This window comes from Oryza sativa, chromosome 1 (genome assembly GCF_034140825.1).
Source record: "Oryza sativa Japonica Group chromosome 1, ASM3414082v1".
NCBI lineage: Eukaryota > Viridiplantae > Streptophyta > Magnoliopsida > Poales > Poaceae > Oryza > Oryza sativa.
Genome location: NC_089035.1, coordinates 6,489,466 through 6,503,362, shown reverse-complemented (window position 1 = coordinate 6,503,362; position 13,897 = coordinate 6,489,466). Strand labels below are relative to the sequence as shown.

At 42.2% G+C, this 13,897-nt stretch overlaps 1 pseudogene; it reads right to left on the bottom strand.

Moving 5' to 3' along the window:
* Positions 1–8,112: 8,112 nt before the first annotated feature.
* LOC136354911 (uncharacterized) lies at positions 8,113–13,891 on the bottom strand (annotated as a pseudogene).
* Positions 13,892–13,897: the final 6 nt, after the last annotated feature.

The window sequence follows — 13,897 nt, the reverse complement described above, 5'->3', positions numbered from 1 at the left end:
TATACGCGTTCGTGAAAAAAAAATTAGATATGTCACATCTATATTAGGTTGCACCTATATTAGAAAGGAGGGAGTAAAACTTAACGATTTACAAATTGATGATACTTGCGCTAGAAGCAAACTTACTTTGGAATAGTAGACACAACAAAATGAACTCAACTTACATTCTTTTCTCAACTAATCATATATAATATTTTCTCATTTGATTTTACCTACTCTATTTGTATCGTATTCAAGCTTAAACGTATTATATTTTGAGACGGAAGTAGTAAGGATTACTATTCCATCCGTTCCACAAAATATAATCCTAGGATTGGATGTGATTTATTATAGTAAAATAAATCTGAATAGACTTTGTTCAGATTAATTGTATTAGAATATATCATCTCTAGTAATAAGTTTGTCTTTGTTTTGTTTTGAATTTTTTTTAAACGGAGGGAGCAGCCCTTTGATATGGGTATTAGGATCTGGAATTATGGGTGACCCGAGACAAGACGGGTGATTGGTAAACGAAGGTACATGGGAAGGACAGAGGTGAGGCCATTGCTGCAGAGGGGATAGGCAATGATAGGACAGGTGCATGTCATGGCATCTCGTTCGATCGGTGTCCCCAATCATCGCCACCACCGTGTATTTGCCTGTCGAGTTCCCATTGGCTGCCGCCCTGCAGCCAGTGAGACTTTCTGGCTTTCTTCTCTCTCTCGCGAGACCTGCCTACGTAGACGCGGCGATGGCCACACGTAAAAATTTGCCCGCTGATTTACCGTGCACTGGGCTCTCTGGTTTTCGCCGGCTTGTTTTTACTGGTTAATCAGTACCAACCGCCGTAACAAGCCCGCCGACTCGTCTGGTAGCTATCCACTTGGCCTTTCAAGTACTCGCTCCGTTGTAAACTATAATATTTCATCTGTTTCACAGTGTAAAACTTTCTAGTATTACTCATATCTTAACTAATTAAAATATTAGTATTTTCCTATCGTCACTTCTCTCCGTTTCGTCCGTATGCGATTAAAATCAGGCGAGAAAAAACCAGGAAAAAAACAAATCCGGTCCCGTGTAAAAAAAAAAAGCGGAAAAAATAAAAAAAACTGAATCTGTCCGATAAAAAAAGAATCGGGCGAAAAAAAATCAGGTGAAAAAAAGGCAAAAAATAAAGAATGTGATTCCGTGGACGCGGTGAAAAAAAGGGCGAAAAAAATCGGGCGAGAAAAAATCGGGGGAGAAAGAATCCGATCCCGTCTAAAAAAAGTGGAAAACAAAATAAAAAAACGAATCTGTCCGATAAAAAAAAGGGAATCGGGCAACAAAACCGGGCGAAAAAATCGGGTGAAAAATAAGTCAAAACAAGAATCCGATTTCGTGAACGCGGTAAAAAAAGGCGAAAAAAAATTAAATAAACAAATTATGTCCAATTCCAAAAGAAAAGGAATTATATGTGACGCGGTAAAAAAACGAATACTATTATATGTGACACTGTACAATATATCTCTATCTCTATCTCTACTACTTGAAAAATTGAAAACATTTCCATCGTCCATAATAACAAAACGAAAAAAGGGCAAAAAAAACATTAAAACAAAAAAAGAATAAAATAGTATCTTATGATTGAGTTTACTTCCGTCGTCTGTGAAAATCTTATCTTCTCTTAATCTCAATCTCTTCGAGGGGACCAAGCGGTGCCCTCCGTCCCTGCCCGCGCGATGAAACGCCGGCCAAAGCAAAAAAAAAATGAGCAAAGGGATAAACTAGATTGAAGTTCCCAAAATTAAAAGAGGATAAACAATATTAAAACTCCCCTAACTCGAAAAGAGGGAATAAAATAGATTGAAATTTCCCGACAAAATTCCCCAAATTCAAAGAACCCTAATTTCGAGTAAGAACCCTAATAGTCAAAATCCAAATCAATTAAGCTAAGAGTTCGGGTTACTTATCGGACCTGAAGTCCCAAAGCTCACCGGAGCTTTCCGAGAAGCGGCACCGCCGCACCTTCACCTTCTCGCAGTTGCGTCGGGTTCCCTGCATGCGCGTTGTCCTGGAGCACCCCTCCGCCATCCCTTGCCAAAGACGGGAAGCGTCGGTTTGGCATCCCGCCGAGAGGTCCATGCCGCTCGGCGCTCGTCGCCGTTTGCGCGCCCGCCTAGCAGGACCACCGACGCCATGGCACGGATTTGTAACGCCCTCGGGTGCGCCCCCCAGCCGGCAAAGCAGGAGCCGCTCGGCGGTCGTCACCGCACGCGCGCACCAGCTCGCCGTTGCCACCTTTGCCGTCGTTCCGCTCGCTCGTCGCCGGAGAGAAATGGGATCGGGAGAGAGGGATTTGGGAGCTAGGGTTTTGCCCTTTTCTCCCGATCGGCACTTCATCCGGCAAGGGGACGATCGGAGCCGTCCATTAGATCGGACGGCTCAGTTTTGCCTAGCGTTGGGCCACCGCCGCCGCCGCAGATTACGCTACGCCCAATGGGCCGCGGAAGTGCATCGGACCTTCCCCCGCATATGTGCCATGGTCAGCTGCTCAGCTCGCGGGCCGTCGAATTGATTCGGCTCGCCGAAGATGGGCCAGCCCAAGTTTGGGCCGGCTTGGGAAGACCTGGGCCAAAAGTAAATTTGATCAAACAATATGGCTCAGATTTTTTAAATTAAAGTCCATCGGATAAACTCCTAATTAGGCTCGAAAAATAAATCTAAAACTAAATCTTAAATCCTTTGCTAATACATCAAATTAGACTCGGTTCTACCTATTTGTTAATATATCAAATTAGACTTGATTTTTACTGATTTAAGGTTTTCAAGGTGTCACACTATCAAACGGTGTTTTTCCCGTTGCAACGCACGGGCACTATTGCTAGTCATTTAGATGTTAATGAATCTAGACATATTAACATCTATATTTATATGGGCAATGCTAGAAAGTCTTACATTGTGAAACGGAGGGAGTAGCTTCTTATTTTTAAAATTTCTTCTAAATTATCTTTTCATATCTCTTTATATTTCAACCTATTACATACTTACAGTCATTTGATCATCTCTTATTTAATCTCTCTTTCTATCACAAACTACACCTATTGTTTAATTTTACCGATCCTAATTCTAAAAAACTTCAGAAGTACATATATTTTGGAACAGATAGAGTATTGATTTTCAGAAATCAGAATAGTTTGATGAACAGTGGCGAAGCAAAGAATTCTACGATATAGAACTTGTTATTATTATTTCTATATATTTTAACGGATTTATATGTAAAAGTAGACACTGTATTTTGTCGAAGAAACTGTATTGTAAGGATTAGGATCACATGCAGTTTCAATACAATATAGACTGCAAGTAAAGATACTGCACGTAATAGCATCTATTGCTACAGTGCTGATGGAAAAGTACTCAACAGTTCTTGCTACAATGGTATCTACAGTACCGAATGCATTTTGACCATCGGAGATTTGGATCTAATAGCTGGTGATGGATTGGATAAGTTGTAGTCCCACTACTAACTGCACCTAACTGAAAAAAGCCACTACTAACATTCATTTTTCTAATTTCAGTTATTTTTATTATTCTAATTTAGAATTAGAATAATAAAAAAAACTGAATTAGGATAATAAAAAAATAACCGAAATTAGAAAAATGAATGTTTTAACCGTCCTCAGCGTTGTTGTTTTTGGTCGGGCTTTTTAAGCCAGCCTAGACTGGCCCTTCCTATTTTATAACTATAGGAAGGCTATTTAAAAATTATAATACTGCTACTGACTGCTATTGATAGGCCCTGTTTAGTTCGCGAAAAGAAAATTTTTGGATGTCACATCGGATGTTTTACCAGATGTTGGAAGGGGTTTTTGGACACGAATGAAAAAACTAATTTCATAACTCGCCTGGAAACCGCGAGACGAATCTTTTGAGCCTAATTAATCCGTTATTAGCACATGTGGGTTATTGTAGCACTTATGGTTAATCATATACTAATTAGGCTCAAAAGATTCGTCTCATGATTTCCCTACTAACTATACAATCAGTTTGTTTAATCTATATTTAATGCTACATGCATGTGTCCAAAAATTCGATGTGATATTTTTGGAACTAAACCAGCCATAGATCTTTAATTTCGACAGATATCACTATCTCTCTTAATGTTGAATATCCTTATCCTCGTAATAATTCGATTGTATTGGTTCATTGTTAACTGTCCTTCAACCGGATTAATGGTCAATGATTTTGGTAATGTCTGTGCATTAACCATCACCAGTAATTCATTCAACCAACCTATAAATACGTAAACCATATGCAACATATAAAACCACAACAAGCATCATATGGCTCACAAGTTTCCTTTTCATCTCAACGGCCAATTGGGGAATTTTATATCAACAATCCTAGGTAGGTTAGGGGGGAGCTAAAAGCCAACAATGGTGACGTGAGCTTAGAATCAGGAATTTTATATCGACAATCTTACAGAGTTTACAACGCTTAACGATATACATGGCAGAGTGATATCTAAGATATATGTAGGCTGCGATAAAACCACCTCTTGCTCTCGGGTTGCGCCGGTGACCGTTTAAGCTTGACACCGACACACGTAGCTAGAAATCACTGTGAAAATAAATTATCAATCATTAGAAGCTACTCCCATGATTCCAAAATATAGATATTTTTTTTACTAAAAGTAAATAATATTTATATTTTTTTACTCCCAGTACCAACACTATAGCTAGCTTAAGCTTAGCTAGCCGATCGATCGACACATGGTCCAGTAGTAGATGGACAAACAAGCATGCATGGCGACGCATATGCTGGTGGGCTATAGTGGGAGAGCCGCATCAGCTTCTGCCTCCTCCCTGATCGATGGACAAGCTAGACATCTCTGAATCCATCACTGCATGCCACTGCAAGAACCACAGCCGGTCGGTCGATCTGGATTCAGATAGCCGGCCTGAAGCGAAAGCTGTAGCAATCCATCTCCATCGTCGTCTATCTCGAGCAGCTAGCTAAGCTTATAGCTTTGGACAGACGCGACCTGCGAGAAGGCGACAACCAGCCAACACCGCACGTACGTACTAGCTTTGGGGCCGGGTCGTCGTCGTCCTCTGAGTTTTGTACAGTTCAGTAGCAGTAGATGCATGATGTATTGGCCTTGACCATTAATAATTAAATACTCCCTCAGTTCACATTGTTATGTCATTTAGTTTATGTTCAAGTCAAATCTCTTTAAATTTAATTAAACTTGAATAAAAATATAGCAGCATTTTCGAACACAAGACACTACCTTTGTGTAGACAAAACCCCTATATTATCATAGGCGAGCTAAAAAAAGATCCATCTACGAAAATTGACAGAGGTCGACTCTAGGTCAAATGCCCATTGGCATCCGCATTAAGAGAACTGCCAATGAAAATATAGATATTTTTACAAGTGGCCTTCTTAGGTGCCCATATGTGAAACTAATGATTTTTGCAAGCGAGCCCCTAAGAGGTCCATCTGCATAAAATACTATAAATAGAACAAATGTAATTTTACCATGAGATAATTGCTGATTTGACCCTCTTTTGAAGTTTAGCTACCAATCTAACTTTTTTTCTAATTTTTTATTTGATCCCGCTTTCGAAAATCTTAGTTATCACTTGACCATGTTTTCACTCCACCATTAGGGTTTCATTTAGAAAAAAGAAAAAAATGTATTTCCTATATCCCAAACTGATCAAAATGCCCCTATCCTACATAACCCTAGCCCCAACCTTATTCAGTCCCCGACCCCAACCCAAGTTAGTTCAGCGGTGCGGCTGGGCTGGCGCTAGGTTAACACTGATAGTTTACCTCTTAGTTAACACATAAGCCAAGTTAGTTTGCCTCTTAGTTAACACTATTACATTGCCTTCACGGAATATAGTCAGCCTTGATCTTTAGTTTTGAAAACCTAGGTCGAATGAGCGAACCTCTAAAAAAATAGAGTTAGATTGATAGTCATACTTTAATTGGACAAATGGCCAATTTCTCCTTTTACCATCATTTAAAAGGTAACATGATGTATCATATTTTCTATTTTCAGTGTAGAACTTGATATTTTCAGGTATCAATACCTCAAGTTATAGAAACTTTCGTACCCACGTATTTTGTTGGGACCGTAAAATATCTCATAAAACAAGTGAAAAGAGATGTTTTATAATGGGTCTACTGATAATAAAATCAATGAAGACCGCACATCTTTTCCAATCTAATAGATTGCATCTATTTATATTACCACATGAACTTTTTTTTAAAAAAATAATAGAATTAGATTAATTTCAGTCTTTTTACTTCAAAAAAAAAACACAACACATAATACTGTGCATAACAATTAGAGATTTGAAAGGAGTAAAAAAAATACCCATATAGAAAGAGACATTTAAAGTGTTGATGGGTGAGGATCCTTCCTGTGGGTCTCATCCTTCTATTTTCTTATTTGTCAGTGTCATTATGGTAAACGATGTGACGCTGGTATAGTACAATGGGTGTATCCGTGTATGCCCTCCATTCACATAGTCGAGTCGCACACCGCTGAAACGAATGTAACAGTGCCCTACCGTCGCAGTTGCAGCAGCTGGTGGTAGCTTGCACGGGCAACTAAACGGGCCGGCTGCTCATGTGTCGCAGTTGGACTGTCGAAATCTATGTGCCAATAACCAGAGAGTTTATGACGCGATCTCATCTCCTAATTAATATCCCCGGCCCCTCTCGTCGAGTCTTCACGAATCTTAAACCACTTATTGCTCAGACTACTGACGACACAAGGGATCAACACATATTTTGATGATGAAGAGTAGCTTAACTAATTAGATATATTACGGTTAAATTTGATCTATTCGTGTTTAAGCTTTAGCTAGATTTAATACGGGTATTCATATTTACGACTAATTATTTTTTCAGCGGTAGATGATGTACCGATCGATAACGAGATATTTGTGGTAACTTTATTAAATTCAAGATATGTTGGTTGAGTTATATTGTGTTTCTCAAACAACAAATAAATATGTTGATGAGTTGAAAAATATAACTGCGTGGAGATAAGAGAGAGTCAGAAACAGCCCATCGTTGCTACAATCAATCAGCATCAAGTATCATATCTGAAAAGGGCAAGAAGAAAAATGAAGAATCTAGGATAAGGCGAAAGCGACGCTGCTGCTGCTGTAGCTTCGTCGTCCAATGCTCATGAGTCACCCTGGAGAACTGAGAAGTGCACATCGATCACCCTGTTTCTTAATTTTCTCAACCTCTGCTATTCTTTTGTTGTTAGCCGGGTAGGCCGAAAGATTCGCCGACCAATTTTAATTCCATTTTATTAAAGACAGAAGAAAGTGACTAATGCTATTTTGACATATACGAACATTTGTGCTCCACTAATGAAATGGCAAAAGAAATTGGGGGAAATCATGGGAGTGACTTTGGGGCATACAAGAACATGGAACCAGCCAGATGCATGCTGCTATGCTATGGCCCCCGCCGCATGTTCATCACCGCTACCAACTATCATGTGAACGCAAAAATCATCGGAAAATTAAAGGGGCAATTGTAATTTTACCCACTGTTTTGAATCGTTATTACAAAATTACCACTAGAACTGTCATTCAAGTGGCATCCTTGCAAAATTAAAAAAAACGGTGGCAAATTTGCAAATGCCCCAAAATTAAATGTATGATAGTACATGTACGTATTGAACTTTGGAGTCAAGAATTATGTTATGCATCATGTTGGACTGGCTGGATTTATATAAGCTCTTCTTTCTCTAATTTAGGAGGGAGTTTCGCTATCAACATAATATAATTATGTGTTATGAAAAAACTATTTTTAATCCCTATAATAGCATTATTATTTTTTCATCATGGACGAAGAAGCAAAGCTGCTGGGCTCCTGGGAAATGCAACAAACGTACTACTGCCACGAATTGGACCATTTCCGGCTGATTGATTGGGCCTAAATTTGCTAGGATCGGCTATCTATATATATACCGGCCCAATTGCCTTCACTTGGGCCAAAAACCGGACTCGGTTCAGTTTGGTCCGCTCTCTCTCTCTCTCTCTCTCTCTCTCTCTCTCTCTCTCTCTCTCTCTCTCTCTCTCCTCCTTTTTTTTTGCGGGGGAAAACTGAAATAACTTACTCGGCTAGAGCCTCATCATGAACAGTTTGGGATATAAGATTACAGCTTTCATCAGGCCAAAAAACTGAACAAGAATTTGTTCGGCCTCTATTTGCCAGGAAATGGCTAACATTATTCTGACTACGCTGGATCTTGCTGACCCTGATGTCTCTGCCACCCATCATCAATTCACGAATATCCCTAACCAAGTAAGCAAGTTGGGACATTTCCTTCTTTACCGACTGGATCATGTTGACAGCGATCAAGCAGTCCGATTCTAAAATGATCGGAAGCAGGGTCCATTGCAGGGCCAGGTTGATGCCTTCTTTGCAGGCCAGGAGTTCAGACTCGAGAGGGCTGCTGCATCTTTCCAGAAAACCACAAGCAGAGAAGATGACAGTACCTACACTGTCTCTGAGCACCACACCTATGCCTCCCTTACTTGAGTTCGAATCATATGACCCATCAACATTTAGTTTCATCCACCCCATCTGTGGTTTCTCCCAGCGGGCAGGCACCACACGACGCAGATGATTTGCTTCCGATCTCATCCGCGTGGGTTGCTGAACCACATGCTTCCCTCTGACGACATCAGCGTGAGGATGCTGTTTTATTTCGAGCAGAGAACTGCAATAACTTTCCAAGAACCTTTTCGAGACTGCAATAGGGGGCGGTACTTTACCATGGTATAACTCGTTGCGAACAAACCAGATCCGCCACAGCATCATGCACAACATCATTCTTTCCTCAGCTGGTGTATTCTCAATTTGGTCGAAAAACCAGGAGCCTCCTGTAGCATTTCCGGCAACATTCAGGGATAGGCTCCCTGTAGCTTTCATGGCCTCCCAGAGGTGGACTGCGTGGGGACATCGACTTAGAGCGTGACTGACATCCTCCGTTTCATTCCCACAAATGCAGCAGATCTCAGAACGCTCCAGGTTACGTTTCTTCTTATTTTCCTGATTAGCAAGGCAGTTGTTTGCAGCACGCCAACAAAAGACCTTCACCTTCTGGGGCACATTGCACTTCCAAATCAGATCCCATATCTTCTGTGGATTCTGTCCAGAGGAACTGGAACTTTCATCTGCATAATCAAGGGATATTGCCAGTTTATAAGCACTTCTCACCGAAAATTGTCCCAGCCTATCCGGATGCCAGGCTAGGAAATCTTCCTCCAGCCGCACCGATGTCCTAATTTTGAGAATTTCATCAGCATCAATCGGCAAAAAAACCCGGGAAACCTTCTGAACGTCCCAAGATCCATCCTGTCCCAACAGATCAGAAACCCATTTCACCCTGCAATTTCTTTTAGTAGTTATTGGTCTACGAGAATGGTCCCTGGGGATCTAAGGATCTCTCCAGATGCGAACAGACCGGCCATTCCCAATCCTCCAGACGATGCCCTTCTTTAAAAGGGCTAAGCCATGCTCAATAGCTCTCCATCCCGGGGAAGCATTCCCCCCAAAAGCCGTGTCCACTAAGGATCCATTTGGATAGTATTTAGCCTTCATAACTCGGGCACACAAACTATCTGGTTTATCAAGCAGACGCCAGGCCTGTCTTGCTAACAACGCTTGGTTAAAGAGACGAAAGTCCCTAAAATCCAAGCCACCATTGTGTTTCGGTTTTGTCAGACAGCTCCAGGCCCGCCAATGAGTTTTCCTTTTTCCTTTATCTGCTCCCCACCAGAAATTGTGAGCAAGTTTGTTCAGATCCTCGCATACCGACTCTGGTAGTCTAAAGATACTCATCACATAAACCGGAATAGCTTGGATCACAGCTTTCAACATGATTTCTTTGCCTCCACTGGACAGATAGTTTTCTCCCCATAAGATGATTCTTTTCCACATTTTCTCCTGTAAACTCTGAAACTTACCTTTGTTCAGTCTTCCTTCCGGAGTGGGGAACCCCAGATATTTGTCTTCAAAGTTGTGACACACAATCTGCAGTAAATTCTTTATTGCGTCCTGTGTTTCAGCAGGGGAAGTATCATCAAACAGAATGGAACATTTGTTCGGATTCACTAGCTGTCTTGTGCCTAAAGCATACTCATTAAGCACCCCTTTGATCAGTCTTGCCTGCTCACAGTCAGCCTTAAAAAACAGCAGAGTATCATCCGCAAAAAGTAGATGAGAGATGCCTGGAGCACCTCGACATATCTTGACCGGCGCAATATCCCCAGCAGCTACTCTTTCTTCCATTAGTCTCGAGAATCCATCAGCCACAAATAAGAAGAGGAAAGGCGAAAGGGGGTCTCCCTGCCTAAGACCCCGCGAGGGAGCAAAAGTATCCAGAAGGGTTCCATTAAATTTGATTGAATATCTCACCGAGGACAAACATGTCATGATCCATTTAATCCACCGGGGAGCGAAACCCAACTTACACATTGTCTGCTCCAAAAACACCCAGTCCACCCTATCATAGGCATTTGAAAGATCAAGTTTATAGGCGCACGCTGCCTTATTCGCATTTTTATTTCTCTGGATGAAGTGAAAACATTCAAAAGCTAGCAAAGCATTGTCTGTAATCATCCTACCGGGCACAAAGGCACTCTGATTTTGTGAGACCAATTCGTCCAAGATTGGCCTAAGTCTATTAACCAGGCATTTAGAAACAATCTTGTAGATCACATTGCACAGACTTATGGGCCTAAAATCTTTTAGTTCCATAGGCTGATCCACTTTTGGAATAAGCACAATTGCAGTATCATTCACACCCTCTGGCATGATTGATGTTTCGAAGAAAGATTTAACGGCTGAAACCACATCCTTCTTAATGGCATCCCAGTTTCTTTGAAAGAAACGAGCTGGGAAACCATCTGGCCCAGGGGCTTTGATCGGTCCAATTTGAAATAAAGCATCTGCAATTTCCTGCTCAGTGAAATCTTTGCAAAGATCCACATTCATCTCCGGGAAACCTTTTCCTGGAACAAACGGAATACTCTTGACTGATCAATACAGGGGTCAGCTGTAAACATATCCTTGAAGTAATCTGTCGCTATTTTCTCCATTTCATGAGTCGACTTCACTACGGTACCATCAGGCCCACGCAATTTAGATATTCTATTCTTCTTTGCTCTCCATTTTGCCTTGTTATGGAAAAATCTGGTATTTCTATCACCTTCTTTCAACCAACTTATTCTAGATCTTTGCAGCCAAAGCATCTCTTCTCTATAAAGTAATTCATTCAAGACATCAGAGGATCGCCTGATCTCACTATAGTCAGCATTGTGGCTAACAAGGGTTGCCAAATCCTTCCTGGCCTTTTCTATAGCACGGCTAACGTTCTTAAATTTTACCTTGCTCCACCCCTGAAGTGCTCCCATTACCTTTCCGAGGGCAAAATTAATGTCCCCTAAGGTTCTTTTTTCTCCTGCTTCAGCCCAGGCCAAAGAAATCACCTCAGTGGAGGCCGGCTCACGCTCCCAGCAAATCTCATAGTGGAGACACTTCTTTCGGTTAGACTGTCTACTGTCCGCAGCAAACTTCAGGAGAATTGGACAGTGATCAGAACAGGACGAGGTTAGATGCACAACCTGGGAATTACTATAGATGTCTCTCCAACTATTATCAGCTAGTGCTCTATCTAGACGCACCTTGACATTTGATCTACCTTCTCTTCGGTTATCATAAGTATAGGGGACCCCTGAGAAGCCCAAGTCAACCAGCTCACATATTTGTAACACATCTCGGAAAGCTCTCATCTGAGCCTCACCTCTTTTAGAAACAGAAAAATGTTCAAATTGCCAAAGAGTCTCATTGAAATCTCCAATAATCATCCAAGGGAGGGGGGAGGACTGTTTGAGATCCAGGAGCCGAGACCATAAACGATGTCTATTCTCCACTCTCGGTTCTCCGTACACAAAGGTTACATGACATAGAGGATCTTCCGGAGACAAATGCATATACGCATCAACATATCTTTCATTCACACTCTTAACATCCATAAAGATAGACTCATGCCAAAAGAGAGCAAGACCACCACTCAAACCATCACTATTACATCCAACAAAACCTTTTAAACCTAATCTAGAACGAAGTCTGCGGATTCTTTCAATCTTCTGTCTCGTTTCACTGAGGAAAACCACCTGGGAATTTGCCTCTTTCACCAAGGCAATGAGATCACGAACTGCCGTGGCATTCCCAATACCACGACAATTCCATGCCAAGCAATTCATTGCTCCTGACGAGACCCTATCATAGGTCCCGTTAGTTTACCAGCGACCCCATGGCTGGTTGCCTCCGAATTAGACACCTCCGAACCTCCTTCCGTCTTCCTGGAACGCTTCAGCGCTCTTGTGTCCTTGCCGGCTTCTCTACTATCCGCCGCATCCTTCACCGTTGCACTCTGGTATATTACCAGCGCTTGCTGGACCCGCCCCGGATTGTTAATTTCTGTCGTGTCTTGCGTTCTCTTCCTATTCCCGCCACTCCAGTCATCTGACGACCCATCCCCAAAGGAGGCTTGTTGCTAAAGATTTGCAATAGCAGGAATCATCTCTTTTGAGGGTATGGCCTCCCCTGCTGATCCAGCCAGGGCCACAACATTAGACCCACTCTTTAACTTCGGACCTTGACTATCATCATGCTCTTTGTCTATCCCTTCTGTCCCTGCCATATTCATCAGATTGGCTTGCAGAGCCAATTGCTCATCTACTGAACTATCCCCCTCCTTCTCCTTGTCATCAAAATTATCATGAGCATCCACTCTGGGTGGAATGGCTTCATCCCACTGTTCCACATCTCTCTGCTTTGAAGACGATGAGCCAGCACTTCCAGCTCCACGGAAGAACAGATTGCGAGCTGCTCCAGTGTTCTACATTGCTCTGACCTTGTTAACTTTTCGCTCAAACGGTTTTAAGGGTGAGCATCTCAAATCAGCTGAAAAGCGAAAGGGATTCTCCACATTTGCACCTCTCTTATCGCAGTCCTTATCAGCATGCCCCATGAAGCCACATATGAAACAGAAGTGTGGCACTCTTTCATATCGAAGTGCAAAACTTCTTGTTTCCACTCTACCTTGTGCAGAGATTTTGATGGTTAACTTATCCTTTAGTGGTCGCTTGACTGAGAGATCAACACGAATACGGAAGAAGTCATGTTTATTGCGGCCATCATCCCCAACATCCACCTCCCGTACTCTGCCCAGTTTGCTACCATATATCTCACCCCTTGCTTTTGTCATTAGCACCAGTGGAAGATCATAAATCCGCACCCATACTGGAATCACATCCAAAGTAACCTTTGACGGACAGGTGATGCCATCAAACTCTGCCACCAACAGGGCATCCCCCCTATGAATCCATGGACCACCTTGGATAACAAACCTATAATCCCCCTCAGCACCAAAAGATATGATAAACAAATTATCCCTCAGCGATTTGTAAGTCATGTCTGATCGCAGCCGCCAAGCACGACGCATGTCTTCAAAGAGAGCGGCAAGATTTGGAGACTTCAAGGAATAGAATCTTGCTAATATAGTCCATTGGCCAGCCTTCTGCACTTCCTCTTCCTCTATAACCACTTCGATTGCGTCCTCATCCTCCTCCACAACCTCCCCCTCAATGAAAGCTGCTGGCCCCTGATGAGTCGTACTGTCCACCTCAACAGCAGTACCCGCACCTTCCATCGTGGTTTGGTTTTCATCTGGTGTTGCTACCCCGATTGCTAAAGTACCTTTATTCAGAACCTCCTCCCTTTGATTCGCCATGACAATCTCACCTCCCCTGGCCGGCTTCGGGTGGGCAACCATCGCAGTGATGATCCCTTTATCACCCCCACCGGCAGAGGACGCCATGAGAAC